The following is a 14,922-nucleotide window of genomic DNA, read 5'->3' on the forward strand; positions in this document are numbered from 1 at the left end:
CAAACATGGACTAACCAAGCAATAGCAGAAAAATTAGGCCTATCACACCCTTTCAGACATACTCTTATTGGATTATACTTACTTAGAATAAACCCATTTTGTGTATGGTTGCTTTGGCAGGCATGATGGTCGTGTGAGCCAAATCCTGCTGCCTTTAGTTTTATGCTGGATAAATTCCTTTCTAATTCAGTGGGGACTCTACCTCATTAAGAGATTCAGGATTTGGCTTTTTTAATTCAGATCTGGATAGGGCTTCATCCATATGGAAACCCTAATTTGTTTCATGTTATGAAACTGTATTACAGAAACCTTTAATGGAAGCTTAACATGAAGTCAAACATGAACAACATCCTGGATATGAGTCTTTTTCAGTCAGTTGTTACTGCTAAATCTATTTGTCCAGCTGAAGGAAAAAGGCATTGTGCAGATTGAGTCATAGTGCCATTTTTTCCCCTTCATGTAATAGGTTTTTGTTTTTTCCTGTCATCTCAGTAACCAAGATTTGTGAAAGTGATCAACGCTGATCTTTTCCTCAAGCTATTTATGTTGCTGTTCCTCTTTTGTTTTGTTTTGTAAATAGAAGGCTTTTTGTCCTCTACCTTCAAGATAAGTATTCTCGTAGAAAATTCACCCCAAACTAGGGATTAGGGATCTCCCATCATCAAACAACAAAGCGCCATCTCACAGTTGAAAATATAAGTGCAAAACCATGCCTTTCTTTTCCCCCAGCATGGCTAATGACAGCTTCAAATAACAATTTAAGCTAGGGAAATATTGAAGGTTAAACACTGACTGTTTAAACTCTTTCATCTTTGGAGAACAAAATGAAATTTTAAAATGAAGTTACAATAAGATAGCTGTGGCAAAAATTATCCCCTATGTTCCTTGAGAGAACTTTACTTCACTTCTTTATGTAGGTGCTGCTGGCACCTGATAACGTATGCTTCTGCAGATATCCATTTTTAGTCTGATGGAGATTCTCAAAACAAATAATTCTTGTTTTATTTTATTTTAGGTTTTATTTCATTTTAAAGTGTGATATCTCAGATATGTATAATTGGTTCTAATTGTCCACTCTTCAGATGGCAGCATGAAATTTGAGGACATTTCTGCTTTAAGGAATATGTGATATGTACAGGAATTGGCCTTTATTTGGCTTATTTTGTTTGTTAAATGATTGATTTCCAAATCTTACCATGATTTTTTTTTTCTTAACTGAGCTTCAGGGAGACAATTGTTTGATCCAATTTCCAGAGAAGTGGAAGAAACTCATTATAATATGAATCAATGTACAACTTAATTACTCAAAGAAATAATTTTATATTTGGTAACTAATTAGTTTATGCTCATTAGCAATGCTAGAAATTCATTCAAAAAGCTATTTATTGAGAATATCTGTCCTATCATCAGAGATTTCTTAACTATCTTTTAAGTTTTACAGATTTGACCCAAATAACATATTAAGGGCCAGTTTCAGGGGCTAACATGAGATGTCACCCTTAATCTTTACTCAGTCTTGCTCAATGTTCAGCAAATTAAATGTTTTAATATTTGTGAAATAAATGGAGTCATTAAATTATAGTTAAGAAGGAAATACCGTACAGTGAAAGTTTGTAATGTGCTGCTTATTTCTGCTACTTTGTGGTGCTTACAAAACATAGTAGAAGGGAGAATAAAGTAAATTTATTCTTGCTATAATCCTTTTTCGGTATATTGTAGAATAGGATTGAGTAGCTGTGTCTCAGGATGGTTTTAAATGTATACTTTAAAAAAAAATATTCCCATGCAGCATGCCAGAGGAGGCCATTTATTCAAATGTAAATCTGTTCAATTAAATTACCGGTCTATAATAAAATTTACTGTTGCAACCTTCATGTTGGCTACAGCAGTTGCTACATGCTGATGGCACAGTATGAATAAAAAATGACAGCCTAAATCTATTTACTTTAAAAAAAAATAGTTGTAAGACTTGAATTACTCCAGCTTTCATAAAAAATAGTATCTCCTTCGTGGAAAATTGATAAGCATATTGGACAAAATGGTACTTATATAAATATTTTTATTAATACAGAAATTAGTGTGAACAAGGCAGAAGCCTTGCGAAAGCCAAACAAGTACAGTAACAATCTGTTTTCAGTGTCCAGGCAGATGCTGCTGTAAAATGCCAGATTTTGACCTTTTCATGGCAGATGTCTAGGTTCCCAAAGTTCTCTGCCAATACTATATAGACAACAGACAGGAATACTTTGCATATATCTAAAATACTGCTGTTCTATGTTCCAGCCAGCCAGCCTATTATGCTGTTTTTGAGGATATTTGTCATTGTATTGCTATTGTGCTGAACAAATCTTTCCAATGTTTCAAAAAAGTTGATGAATTTTTGAAAGATATTAAAGTTTTACATAAACATGCTGAAACCTCAGTCTATGAGCATAGGTATTTTGGCCTGAGCTATTACCAAAAGTAATTATATCACCAATTTAGACAATCTAAGTTCTATTTGGTCTCCCTAAATGACTTAAATTCTGATACAAATCTTGTGGTTTGGAAGAAAAGGATGATGGTGTGGTAGAATAACAGATGCAAACTGCAATTATAATCAAGGGTCAGAAAATGAATTTCTGGATGTTTAGATGTGTACATCCATAGCACCACATATATAAAATTCCATGCTTAGCAATTTCATGATTTCATGGTTTCTGAATATGTCACCACTGATCTTTTGTATTTCTTAAAAGTGTGAGTTGGTTGGTTGTGCATTTCTTAACATTTTAGGCTTCTCTTGGATCTTATACTATCTTTGTGGTGTGGGGAGAAAAACCATTTGTTTTTCATCAACCATCTAAAGTTGGTTGGGGAATTCTGAAAGATGAAGTCCGTACATCTTCAAGATGCCAAGGTTGAAAAATGCTAAAATGTCCCCAAGAATGATTGTCTTAGGGTCCCACCAGAAAATATTTTGTCAAAATGAGTGCCACAAAGTTCCTTGTTAGAAAGTTTACCCCTCTATGTTGCTATGAGTCTCACAACATGAGAACATAAAAATGAAAGAGAAAAGGTTAGTAAATGCAAAAAAAAAAAAAAAGCATTGAAACAATGTATCATGAGTCATGTGTTGATAACCAAAAGAGTAAGTAAAGGGTAATCATTTTATATGATTTACTGTTTTGGCTGCCTAGTCCAAAATACATTTCTTTATTGATGGAAACCTCAAGTGTTTGTGTATTTAATAGATGAATGCGACAGCCTTCCACCAACTGTTTCTAAGACCAACAACACCAAACAAAGTGATGTAGACATACATGCATACATGCATAATAAATAAGCAAGATCAGCAATTAAAAATAGCCAGCATGAATGGGCCTTTTGCCATTCTGCCTTACCCTACCTCAGATGGCAGAAGCATCTGGTGAAGAACCCCTCTTTCTGAGCTTAATATACAGGCAAGTTGAGTTGAGCACCAGGAGTCCAAGCCCAAGCCAAATATTGTTTAGAATTGGGGATGAGGGGAGTTGTTCCATGGCCCCTTCCAACTCTGTTACTGTTAAGTTAAGGCAGAGGGAGCATACACACACTGTTGTTTTGTAAGTAACACAGACAGAGGGAGCAGACACTGCAAAACGTTGTAAGTTTTTTCTGCTTAAACCTCTGACTTTGTCCAACATGAACTGCCTTGTTTCACCTGCCATGGTTCCTCAGAATGAAAGAATGCCACATCCTATATCAGGTTTTCGAGGTCTGTCTTTTCAATGCTGCTTTAACTGTAGACTAATCATTTACACTTTTTTTTGCTGCCAAGATACTTCATGTGTATTAGCATTGCAGCATCTATGATTGCTATCTTTAATTACTTATGCTCTGCTGTCATTGAAATTCTTGAGAACTCTCTTAGTGGCTAGTCAGCCTCATTTGTTAACTGAAGAACGGATGCATGTTCACTAATTGGATGGTATACCATAAGTTCATTTGGTAATCAATCAGCATGGAGACAGGAGAGAAATAGTTCTGTTTTTGTTTATTCCTCACAATTCCTTCAAGAGCTCTGCTGCTGATTAAAACACACAGGATAATAATATGCAGGCATTGTCATTCCATTCTAAATGGAACACAAGGTTTTCTAAATATGAGCAGTACAATCAATTTAACCAGGAATACTGCTCTGTTGCCAGTTTTTCTTACAATCAAAAAAGCTGGTCTGATGTATTTGTCTCAGATCACAGAGAGAAGCTAACCACTTAAAACAAAAGGGATATATTTATATTTGTGTGCATATGCATACAATATTAAGTGTAGGAAAACAAGGGTAGAAAGTACTTCCCCAGATATTTAAAATTATATACAGAATGACCAAATTATCCTATGGAACATAGAGGTTTTCTGATTGGTAATTCCTGACAAACATGTTATGCATGCTCCAGTGTAATTTGCTGTAGAAATTATGTGTAAGTAAATCCAGAAGCCTTCTCCTGGTTACTAGCAGCACTGAGAAAGAATGGAGCAAAACATGCAGTGATTGTGGGATTTCATTTATGCCAGGGATGGCCACCCTTCCTCTTTGTAAAGAACTTGTGTATAATAGCTTTCAATGGCAGATTTATTTCATGGACTATTAACAGTACTGTGCTAAGTAGAAAAAAGAAGTTGTTGTGCAAAGAAGAGTAACTTGCTGTGGCCTTCAAAACTGGAGAGGAAGAGAAAGCACAAGCTTTTAATAATATCCAAGAAAAAGTACTTCAAATACTTTTAAAGAAGAAATTCACTTCAGCTGATATTTTTATATTGTCTCCCTATAATAAAACATTTATGCAGCATTTTTGAAATTATAAGCACTTTTAATTTGAAGGGATTCTTAGTTTCAAGTAGATATAAAGGTATCTGCCTTTAAATACAAGCCTTGAATGTATAATGATTGGATTTAACTTACACATAGTGTGATTTGTGTTTTGCCTGTAATAATAGAAATTAATATTGTAGTTTATCTTGTCCTGTGAACTGGGAATCACCAATTTAGACAATCTAAGTTCTATTTGGTCTCCCTAAATGACTTAAATTCTGATACAAATCTTGTGGTTTGGAAGAAAAGGATGATGGTGTGGTAGAATAACAGATGCAAACTGCTGATATATTGCAAAAATTATTTAACATATATTTTAAAAAGAAGTATCTGATTAAGGAGCTTTGTTTCAAATTAACCTGTAGAGAAGACAATGTATTAATTTGGGGCAGATGTTTCTCTAATGTATTTCTCCTTTGTGATTATTCCATACGTTGTGTATTTATTTTTCTCCTTTAATTTAGAAGATGTAAGCTTCTGTGGGTTCAAAAGTCTTTTTTGCACTACATAACTGTTAGAATTCCATCATTTTTAATTAACAAAAGTATAGTGGCCCCTCTTTGATTTAATGAATAGCCCCATTTGTTATATATTCAGTTCCCAGGCTAAAAAGAAAATTAGCATTTTTGTCTTACTCAAGAAATATTATTCCTTAAAATATATTCACTAGAGTTAGCTCAGAGGGAGGTAAACGAGTGAACTTTTGCCCATGTACCAGAAATAGTGGCAGTTATGTCAGTGATAACTAAGGGGAAGTCAGCAACTTGGTGAAATGATGCAGGATTTGGTTTGATGTGACATCTTTCCCATCAAGCTGTAGAAAAAATAAGTGCCTTTGGCCCTTTGTCTTTGGCATGCAAAACACATTTGTTTAAAAATATCTGAGATTAACAAAGCTCATCTGTGCTTTGTGATGAAAGCTACTTGCCTAAATTATTTTTGCTTCTTCCTCTGGTCAGCGTATGTACTCTTCAAAGATTGACTGGTCTTGGCACAGAGAGAAGGATCATGTTCTGAGACTAAAAAAGTTACAAAGGGGTGTGTGTGTGTGTATGTGTGTGTTTAATCCCCACACTAAAAGTTTTGCATAATTTGGGCCAACAATTCCCCAAATTAAAATAGATGCATCTCACTCAATTTTGGGGGTAGAACTTTATTTCTTTCAGTGGAATAACTTTAGATCGCTAACATCAAATCGTTTTCTTATAATGTTTGAACAGGCAAAGCTTTGTGATCTTGGCACCAGATTTGCTGAAAGATGTGGAACTACACATGACCTGCTCAATCAATCAAAGCAGACAGGGTATCAAGAAACACTAAAATTACAAGCTGTAAATATCACATGTGTGATCTCATGGAACTGTCCCTCAGATATTCCTTGTATACTAAGCTCTTCCTCACTATAGAAACTGTTTCAAGTAACATTTAATAGGACTAGTCACAAATGAAGCCACACTTCTTCAGTTGAGCCAATAGTCAGCTGCTTGGACTTTCTGCCAGTTTCTAGCATCTGTCATTTTCCACCGTCTGGGACACTCTTTGTCTGAGCCAGATTATGATTTTATTTGCAGTCTGCAACATGAGTACCGTGATCAAAAAAAGAAAAGAACAATAAGTATGCCACACTGTGCATTCCTAGTCATTGGTGGTTTATACTGTTAGTTTGTTTTAGGGCAACTGCTCCAAATAAAGTATAATAAAAATTAGAGCTGGAAAATTCTGAAATTTTGAATTTTGGTTGCTTTTCACTTGAAAACTGCTTTAATATTCTTCTTATTTATTTTAGAGAGTAGAACTATTTGTACTTTGAATAGATAAAAATGCTTTTCTAACTGAAATTACGTATCTGTTTTTCACCTTTAGTAGGTAGCAATAGCAAGAGCCAAGGTGGCGCAGTGGTTAAATGCAGCACTGCAGGCTACTGCTAGTTCAGCAGTTCAGCGGTTCAAATCTCACCGGCTCAGGGTTGACTCAGCCTTCCATCCTTCCGAGGTGGGTAAAATGAGGACCCAGATTGTTGGGGGCAATATGCTGACTCTCTGTAAACCGCTTAGAGAGGGCTGAAAGCCCTATGAAGCGGTATATAAGTCTACTGCTATTGCTATTGCTATTGCAATAAAATAACTAGGTTCCCCCCCCACCCAATCTTTATGCATTATTTAGGACAATAACATTGACTTTTTCTTGTCTATTAATGGACACACCCCAAAGCTAGGAGTGCCCATTTTTTCTGTATTCAATTTTTCCCTAAGGCAGGTATGTCAAACTCATGACCCATGGGCCGGATGCGTCACACACAGGCCACGCCCACACCTGGTTGAGCGAAGGGGAAAAAGTCATGATATGTCATGTGACATCACGAGTTTGACACCCATGCCCTAAAGATAGGTGTGTGTGTATATGTTTGTGTGTGTGTTTGTATAGCCTGGTTGAGCGGGGAAAAAGTCATGATATGTCATGTGACATCACGAGTTTGACACCCATGCCCTAAAGATAGGTGTGTGTATATGTTTGTGTGTGTGTTTGTATAGCCATGTTAGCTTCCTTTGATGTCCTCCATTTTCTCCCTCATTGGAACTTGTTTGCAATTGGGCTTTTATTGTCTATTTCCTTAGGAATTTCTATCTATTTGGAGCACTTTTTCCCATTAGTTTTTCAAATACAATACAATACAATACAATACAATACAGTACAATACAATAGCAGAGTTGGACAGGACCTTGGAGGTCTTCTAGCCCAACTCCCTGCCTAGGCAGGAAACCCTATACCGTTCCAGACAAATGGCTATCCAACATCTTCTTAAAGACTTCCAGTGTTGGGGCATTCACAACTTCTGTAGGCAAGCTGTTCCACTGATTAATTGTTCTAACTGTCAGGAAATTTCTCCTCAGTTCTAAGTTGCTTCTTTCCTTGATTAGTTTCCACCCATTGCTTCTTGTTCTACCCTCAGGTGCCTTGGAGAATAGTTTGACTCCCTCTTCCTTGTGGCAACCCCTGAGATATTGGAATACTGCTATCACATCAGCCCTAGTCCTTCTTTTCAGTTCTTTTATTCATCTCAAATTGGGGGGGCTCATTTTTATTATGTAATCCTTTATGCTAATGTTTGTTTGTTTATTGTATCCTACCTTAATTATTTTACAAATAACTCACGTCAGTGACATATCCAACACATTTATTTTTATAAATAAGTCAAGTCGATGAATATATCTAATGCTCCTTCCTCCTCCTATTTTCCCCACAACAACCACCTCTGAGGTGGGTTGGGCTAAGAGACAGTAACAGGCCCAAAGTCATCCAGCTGACTTTCATGGTTAAGGCAGGACTTGGATTCATGGGCTCCTGCTTTCTAGTCTAGTGCCTTAGCCGCTAAACCAAAGAAGCTCTTTTTCTTCCAGGACATCTCTTTGATGATGCTCTATCCTAATCTAAATAGATGAGATGTTTTCACCAGTATCTCATTTTTTAATTAAATTACTTTTATGAAGAGTCCTTAAATAAAGCTGTTTAATGAAGTTAAAAAATGCATTTAAAGGCAGATTGTGAAGCCTCAATTGCTATAGTTACTCTCAAGGGAGAACTGTACAGTTAGAAGTCACTTTGAATTGCTAGTTTCTTTCTTTCTTTCATTGCCATTTATTTCTTTAATTTCTTATTTTGTTTTTAAAAAAACCTGAAATCTAGTTTGTTCAGCTGGAATAAGCATTTCTCTCCCCCTGCCCCCCTTCAGTCTTCTCTCTACATTCTAGAATGGATTTGGCTGTGTCACGTACCTTATAAACCGGCTTCTTGGGAATTTAAAAATCTTTGAATGGGTTATCTGATTAAGGGGATGTATGTGTCTTTATTGCTCATCTGTACCTCCACTTTTGACCATATCAGTTAAAATGGAAAAGGTTGAGAGTCAGAAAAGTTTCAGATTCAACCCAAATAATAAACGCTTCACTCCTTGCAGAGAGCAAAATACTAATACTAATAATGATTTTATTGTGATTTCCTTTATTACTAAGAAAAATGCTTCTGTTACATTCTGGTAATTGTGTTAGATAACACTCTGACATTATTCTTAAACCACCTCTCTATTTGATTGTTTGTTTAGACAATATCTATTCTGGTCCATTAGTATGATATATAGTCAAATAAAATCCATAGAAAAAATTACAATACAATTTAGAAATCAAATGTAGCAGTACCAGCACTGTTAAATTAATCAAATTTTAAAAAGCAAGAAATATTACTGAGTACAAGGTGTGCAGTAGTTTCAGTTGTGCAATGTATTTAAAAGCAGGAAGGGGGAGGGTAAAGTTTTTTGTTCTGTCAATGAAAAAAAGAAACATTTTTGTTTTTCTTGGAAAACATTCTATAGCAATAGCAATAGCAGTTAGACTTATATACCGCTTCATAGGGCTTTCAGCCCTCTCTGAGCGGTTTACAGAGTCAGCATATCGCCCCCAACAATCCAGGTCCTCATTTTATCCCCTTGGAAGGATGGAAGGCTGAGTCAACCTTGAGCCGATGAGATTTGAACAGCCGAACTGCAGAACTGCAGTACTGCAGTCAGCTGAAGTAGCCTGCAGTGCTACATTTAACCACTGCGCCACCTCGGCTCTATTCTGTAGATTGTCTGCTTAAAATTGAATCGCCCTTCCATAAATGACATTTGCATAACAGGATGATGATGGGACCAGCAAAGAAGAATTAAAGACCAAATCAGGAGAAAAGGATTCTATTTGGCTCCTTTTTTTCCACTATACTTTTAATTTAATAAAATTTGCCATTTCAACAAAACATTCAGAGCAGAAGTTGCTATTATGCTGAAGAATAAATGTGGCCTTTTTTCATGAAATGTAAAGGAAGTGATATTACAGTATCCTTCCCCTGCCACACCTAGTGAGGAAGTCATATTAGTTTCTAAGTTAAAGTTCACTTTATGGAACTTACAAAATGAATACTACTTGACAATAGATTGATACTTTCTTCCAATCACTTTCTTCTGAAGAAATTGATAACTTGATGTGCAAAAGCAAGAAGCAAATAATTAGTAGAATAAAAGGAACTAATAGCCTACCCCTACCATGAGTATCTATTTGGGAGAGGAGAGATCATCCAGTTCAGTAAAGGAACAATCGTTCCTAAGCTAGCCTACTAATTCCTTCACATTTGTACAGGTAGTCTTCCATGTATAACCATAATTGGGAAAAGAATTTTGGTCACCAGGTGATGTTGTGTAGGGTTCCAAATAGTATCCAAAAGTAAATCAGAGTCGGAGGCAAACTATTGCTCAAAGTTCCAATTTATTAATATAGATCCATGTTGGCACATCTGAGGAAACACAAATCTGAAAACTTCCTGGTTTTTCCCAGTCTTTGCAAGTGCTGGAACCCCGGAAACCTGAAGACCAGTTGCCTAGTGTCCATGCAAAGCCATTTGGTCTTCGGGTTTCTGGAGCTCCGGCATGCGCAAAAACCAGTTGGCCAGTGTGCATGTGCGTGCCAGAAACCCATGCGCACTGGCCAGCTATCTTCGAGATTCTGGGACTTCAGTGCGTGCACATGCACACGTGTTTCAGTTTGGGCACAAAAATGTTCACCATCTCTGATATAGGCAATCAATCAAAAAATTCGACATAAATATTATTCATGTTGACAGTAATACATATTCCACGTATTTCAATATAACATTATTATCAGTTGTGTAATTCAAATTTTCTTACTACCAGTTCTGTAGGCGTGGCTTGGAAGGTGTGGCAGGGGAAGGATACTGTAAAATCCCCATTCCCACGCCACTCCAGCAGAAGGTTCAATCAGCTGGGACTCGGGAAGCAAAGACTAGATACGGGTGGGGCTAGTCAGAGGTGGTATGTACTGGTTCTCTGAACTACTCAAAATTTCCACTACTGGTCTCCAGAACTGGTGAGAACCTGCTGAACACCACCTCTGGTTATTATGTTTATATCTTTGCTGCATCTGATCTGCAATATGCTGACTCTCTGTAAACCGCTTAGAGGGGGCTGAAAGCCCTATGAAGCGGTATATAAGTCTACTGCTATTGCTATAAGTCTACTGCTATTGCTATTGATCTCTTGAATAATATCCAGGAATTCTTACAGCCCCTACCAAATCCGTCTTTAACTGACCTTAAGAGCCACATCTTGGCTTAATGTGTGTTTATTCCCCTTTAAACTGAGAAATGGAGTGAGTGTTCCCTGTTCTTTTGTCAGATGAATTTTTTTCTCTTTGTTTTTAATTGTGACGGTGCCCCAACTCATTCTAGAGTTGGGCATCCTAAAAAGGTGATAAGTAAAAAAAATAAATCCTGATGACTGCTAGTTGTGTTTTCTCTTGCCTTCTGTTTTTGATATAAAGATACAGCTGTATCTCCTTGCAAAGGAGCTGGTTTGTAGCTTGTCTGTTCTTAGACCCATGGCTGCTGCTTAAACAAAGCGTGAAAGCCACAGCTGCAATCCTTTGCTCAAGATTTGTTTGGTATTGCAATTATGGACCTATCTTAGTCATCTTGGGACCAGTAATTAATTTTCTGCTTATCACAGAAGGGTTGGATGACTACAGTATAGCAATAGCAGCAATAGCACTTAGATTTATATACTGCTTCACAATGCCGCTCTAAGAGGTTTACAGAGTTAGCATATTTCCCCCAACAATCTGGGTCCTCATTTTACTGATGTTGGAAATATAGAAGACTGAGTCAACCTTCAGCCAGCCAGGATCGAATTCCTGGCAGTGACCAGAATCAATCTGCAGTACTGCATTCTAACAACTGAGCCACCATGTCTCCTTTATGTAAGACTGTAGTGCAGCCTTGGAGTTGGTTTGGATGTTGCAACTAGTCCAGGAGGTAGCAACCAGATTGTTGGCAGCACAATCCTACCATTGCAGAATAACATTGATTATGAAGTTACTGCTTTGGAATCACTTTGGTTTCTGGGTCCAATTCAAAGTGGTACTTATTATAAAACCAAATTCATCAGGCTTTTAGCTCCGTGTGTTTGGTTATAGGCATTCATATGTTACATCTGTTCACACTTTTTAAAATCTTTTTAAAATCTTATACGGGTTTTATTTGTTTATTTTTGGTTTTTACTTTGTTTTATTTTTTCACTTTGTTCTACTCTACTCAAAGCCACGAAGCTGGAGCGTTATTTTACAAAATACCCATATTATTTTAAATTTAAATCCATCAGGTACTACTACTCACAATGCCTATTTTGGCTGGACATTCTCATAGTTGTCGTTCTACCAAGTTGCAGTTACTAGAAAAGACTTGAATAAGTCAGCCTACTCTTGAATATTTACATAACACTATTTTATTGCTGTGAAACAATGGCATGGTTTATAGTCCAGCTAAGGATTGTATGAACATGGTAGAAAACATGTCATAAACTCTTCCTTCTACCAGATATTCTTTAGTGAATTCATATTATTTCCTGTTTGAAGGAGAAAAACCTGTTTTAGATTGGGACATCCCCCCCCCCCCTTAATCTTTAGAGAGCAGCTTTATTCTGCAGGTATACTTGTCAATTTAAAAATCCACATTTTAAACAAATAAATGTCAGACAATGTGCATTTATTCTAGACAGATGTAGCTTTGACTGTCACTAGATCTTTCTGAAAATCAGCTTCCAAGTTTGTCTTTAATACATAGAGCATCCTAATCTTATACACAAAATGCTATTGAATTTAGAATGGATGTAAGAATAATCAGAAGCACAGTTTCCAATCTTCAGAATTTGCTCGTGCAGCTGTTACAAATTAATCAAACTAGACCTGGAGAAAAAAAATTCACAAATAACATTTATAAGTGTCTGAAAGTACTGTATATGTAATGCACATAATAATGTAAATGGACTCTTACTGGGCTGGAATCAGAGCAATAAGACTTCAGTCCTCTGTGCTCCGGTTGCACCTGAGTTAGCTGTAGCCTGCCAGCCTCTGCAAGCCCACTGAGATCATCTGCCTTGCCACCACCTTGTTCATGCTGATTTCCTCCACAGGCTTTCAGATTCTTCTGAGTATGAGCATAAATCATCCACCTGTCAAGAGACCTTGCAGCTTGGATTATGCAATGCCTGCCTTCACTTGGGGATGGTAGGAGCAAATGATAACCGGAAATGGTTTGCATTCATTGTAATGCCATTCTGACCATTCCCTTGCCGTAATGAGGGATCAGGGTAGGGATGACTTTTTGAGACAATGGAAGTCTCTTGCTTTGTGCATCTGAAAAGGGTCTTTTCTTTTTCATTTTTGTTCTCTTTTCTTTTTATGCAGAGGCATGAATGGCTTGAAAATTTGGGCAAAGAATAAGTTTTGCACAAAGCCAGCTGTCCACAGTGCTCAGCATTGGCTAGCTGCATTGCTTCCCATTAGGTAATCAATGATATATTTTTTTTTCTTAAATGATGATTATCTATTCATGCTGCCCATGCTAGAGCTTTTGTAATAGCAAGTTTGCCTTCATTTAGCTTTGTTTAAAATAACTGAATTTGCAGTTTCTTTTCAAATAGTCCTTATTGCTAGAAAATATGGAGTATGACCCTTGTTTAAACCTCTGCAGATGCTCTGTTAGGCACATGGAATTTCCGGAAACAGGGGTCCTCTAGTTGTTACATTCCCTATGGACAGAGCTGTGGGTCCTCTCAATGAAAATGTACAGAATGCTGTTTATGTTATGTGTGAGATAGAGAGAGAGAAAGAGGAAGAGAGAATGGGGGAAGAGGAACAGAAATCTATATGCTTTAATTTTGGCCTATACAAAATTTGCTTCTTGTTCATTCCATATTTCAAATATCACTTTATATCCTTTTCAATGATAAAATAAAATAGAACAATTAATATTTAAGTCATTTCTATAGGATGCATTTAACTAAACTTCTGTAATAATAGTGCTGTGCTTCAAATATTGATCTCACAATTTTGTGTAAATGCATGGAACAGTACAGGTAGTCCTTGACTTATAAATTGTTAGCAAAATTAAAATTACACTATTCTAAAAACAGTGAACACTAAAACACTGAACCGAAAATAAGGAGAAATTCTATGCATATGACTAATAAACAAACATAAAAATGTATTGGTTAAGATCGTTCCAGTGCCGCGGCAGTTGGGGAGCCCACCCACGTTCCCGGCACTGGCGGTCGGGCGAGAGGTGCGGCCTCTCCCAGTAGCCGCCCCATCGATGCGGAGCACACCAGAGGCCAGGCAGGTGAGGACGAGGGGGCCGAGCTGGGCAGCTGAGCGCAGCAGGGGAGGTGGCTAGCCTCGCTGCCTTTGCTGCAGAGCAGAGCCGCCCTCCGTCGGGAGGCCAGCTATATATATTGATATATTGATATATATCACAGTAATGATGTATTTTATTGTCTCTCATGCAATTTACAAACTTAAAAATGGGAGGTGAAAGGGCCTCATAAGTGGAATAGCCTAGGGCCTCTTTTCATCTAAATCCGGCCCTGCCTGTCCTGCATCCTACAAAAAGCTAATGCTTCTACTGCTGATGGTAGATGAACTTCTTTGGCAGGCAGTGCTTTCAGGCAACCCTAGAGACGTGTGGGTGCCAAAAGCTAACCAAAGAGTAGAGAGTAAGTGTGGTAAGGCAAGGAGTAGAGAGTGTCTCAAGCAGTTGGTAAACCCCATGCAGGCTATGCACGACTGTCTCTCCCTCAGGGGCTAAAATTCCTGCTTGGATTTCAGGAGGAAAGATTTTCAGCTTCTGAATGGAGCCTCTCAGAGTCTTTCCTAAAACTCCAGAGACACTCCACACTTCTTATCAGACTCCATCACCTTAACATCCCACATGATCACTTAATGACTGCAACTGGGCTTGTGCTTGAGCAAAGCAGTTATGTGGGCAGTTGCATTGCATCTTGCTTAACAACCACTTCACTCAATGACTGAAAATTCAGTCCCAATTGTAGACATTAAGCAAGAACTACCAAATTCTTAGTCTGTTATGCTTCTCATAGCTTATTTTGTTCTTTTTAGCCATTGAAAGTTGTTGGGAAGAACAGATTGTCTCTTATCATATAGTTGGAAGACGCCACTGAGGCCATTGAATCCAACTCTCTGCTCAATTCA

At 37.4% G+C, this 14,922-nt stretch overlaps 1 protein-coding gene across 1 annotated transcript in view; it reads left to right on the forward strand.

Moving 5' to 3' along the window:
• The window catches only part of ESRRG (estrogen related receptor gamma), a 196,468-nt gene that overhangs the window by 70,599 nt on the left and 110,947 nt on the right, over positions 1–14,922 (forward strand).

The sequence above is a fragment of the Thamnophis elegans genome, chromosome 4 (genome assembly GCF_009769535.1).
Source record: "Thamnophis elegans isolate rThaEle1 chromosome 4, rThaEle1.pri, whole genome shotgun sequence".
Classification (NCBI taxonomy): Eukaryota; Metazoa; Chordata; class Lepidosauria; order Squamata; family Colubridae; genus Thamnophis; species Thamnophis elegans.